The sequence below is a fragment of the Camellia sinensis genome, chromosome 5, assembly GCF_055761805.1.
Source record: "Camellia sinensis isolate YWXY chromosome 5, ASM5576180v1, whole genome shotgun sequence".
Lineage (NCBI taxonomy): Eukaryota > Viridiplantae > Streptophyta > Magnoliopsida > Ericales > Theaceae > Camellia > Camellia sinensis.
Genome location: NC_138965.1, coordinates 68,240,137 through 68,242,413, shown reverse-complemented (window position 1 = coordinate 68,242,413; position 2,277 = coordinate 68,240,137).

The window sequence follows — 2,277 nt, the reverse complement described above, 5'->3', positions numbered from 1 at the left end:
CGGTTCTGAAAAATCGGAAACCGGACTCCAAACGGGCAAAATGGCCTACGACCACGAAACGTAGCCCACGGCCACTGAGAGATGATCTACGAGACCTCTCCCTCCCTTCAGGAAGAGAAATAGAGAAAATCGAGCCTGGTTCACAAACCGAGGCAAGGTATGAAAGAGTCCGAAAGTTCGAAGGCAAGGCTCGCAGCCAAGACTCTGAAACTTCTAAGCGAGCACAAAATGCAATATCACCGAGCGCTCAATCGGTGATGTCTGAGTCCTAAGGTCGGTCAAAAATGGGGTGTCTACAAGCTAGTCTAGAGAAATCCTTCACAAATCTCCGATAATACCTATCCAACCCCAAAAAACTACGGATCTCAAAAGCATTCTTAGACTGTGCCCAATCTTGCACTGCCTCTATCTTGGATGAATCTACAGTCACTCATTCCCCAGATACTACATGGCCTAGGAATTTAACCTCTTTCAGCCAAAATTCACACTCCTCAAACTTAGCATATAGCTTATGGTTTCTAATCAATTCAAGCACCACTCGCTAGTGTTCCTCCTCAGAAGGTGCATAAATCAAAATATCGTCCATAAAAATGACCACAAAATGATCTAGGAACTCACAAAAGATCTGGTTCATTAAGTCCATATACACAGCTGGTGCAGTGGTCAGCCCAAAAGGCATCACTAGAAACTCGTAATGGCCATACCGCATACGGAATGTCATCTTCGAGATATCTTCCTCCCTTACTCTCAACTGGTGATAACCCGATCTCAGGTCTATCTTAGAAGAACAGCAAGACCCTTTCAACTGATCAAATAGATCATTCATACGAGGCATTGGATGCTTGTTCTTAATCGTAACTCAGTTCAACTTCTGGTAATCGATACAAAGTCGCAAGGCTCTATCTTTCTTTTTATCAAAGAGAGCCAGCGCTCCCCAAGGTGATGTACTAGGGAGGATGAAACCCTTATCTAACAACTCCTGGAGTTGAACCTTCAACTCACTCAACTCAGTGGGTGCAAACTGATACAGTGCCATAGAAATCGGTGCTGTTGCAGGCACTAAATCAATAGAGAACTTAATCTCCTGGTAAGATGGTAAACTGGTAAGGTCCTCAGGAAAGACATCCAGGTATTCACAAACCACCCTTGGCAACTCAACCCAGCCTTCATCATACTCACTACTCAAAAAGCTAGCAAGGAGGTAACTAAGTTCACTCCACCCACGCGGATCATACATTGGTGACAAGACTCTATCCACCCGATCCGCTAAGAAATAAAAGCAGTCACCGCTTAAGGTACATACAGTAACCCTCTGACGTTAGCAATCCATAACAGCCCGATATGACGATAACCGGTCCACACCCAAAATAACATCAAAGCTAGACATGTCAAGCAATACAAATGCATAAGGTAATCGATGACCGGTAACCTCGATGTCGCAACCCTGACATCCTTGTTTCAAGATAACCTCACCACCAATGGGTGACTCTACACAAATAGGGGATGCTAATTATGCTAACTCCAACCCCAAAACCAATGCAAATATAGACGAGATAAATGAATGGGATGCACCCCGTATCAATCAACACATTAGCAACTGAATTGCAAAACAAGAAGGTACCTCTTACTACCGAAGGCGCTGGTACGAAATCGGGCGTGGTAACAGCATACACACACCTGGTGGGTCTCTACTCAACCTGTTCACCCCTCGGAACACAAGCCTGATGTAGTGACTAAGTTGAAGAGGCTCCCTGATTGGCCCTCGAGGCCTATGCCGACTGTGCTAGCAGGTGACTCTGTGTCTGCCTGGAACCAGACACACCAAACTCGCCACCCGACTGCGGGCAAAATCTCTTCAGATGCCCCACCTGTCCACACTGATAACAAGTGGGCAGTTGCCCTCCCCCTTGGCTCTGGCCTTGAGAACGAGCCGAAGACGATGCAGACTCCTATCCTCCTCCTCTTTGCGGACAAGTTGCAAACTTATGACCCAACTGGCCACATTTGAAACAAGTCACATCTCCTTGACCACCTCTCCCAGAACCTCAACTCGGTACTGGAAATGTGGACCTCGACTGAGCTCCCTGCGATGACTAGGGGTTAGAACTCCTCTGGATCTTACCGTCTCCCTAAGTGTTTTGACTCCTCCTGGAGCCCCTCATCCTTTCCTCAGCGTGCATAACAGTCTCAAGATAGACCGCCTCCTCCACAAGGCGCCCATAGTCTCTAATCATGGATCCGGCCACTCTAAACATGAGCCCGATCCTCAATCGCTTC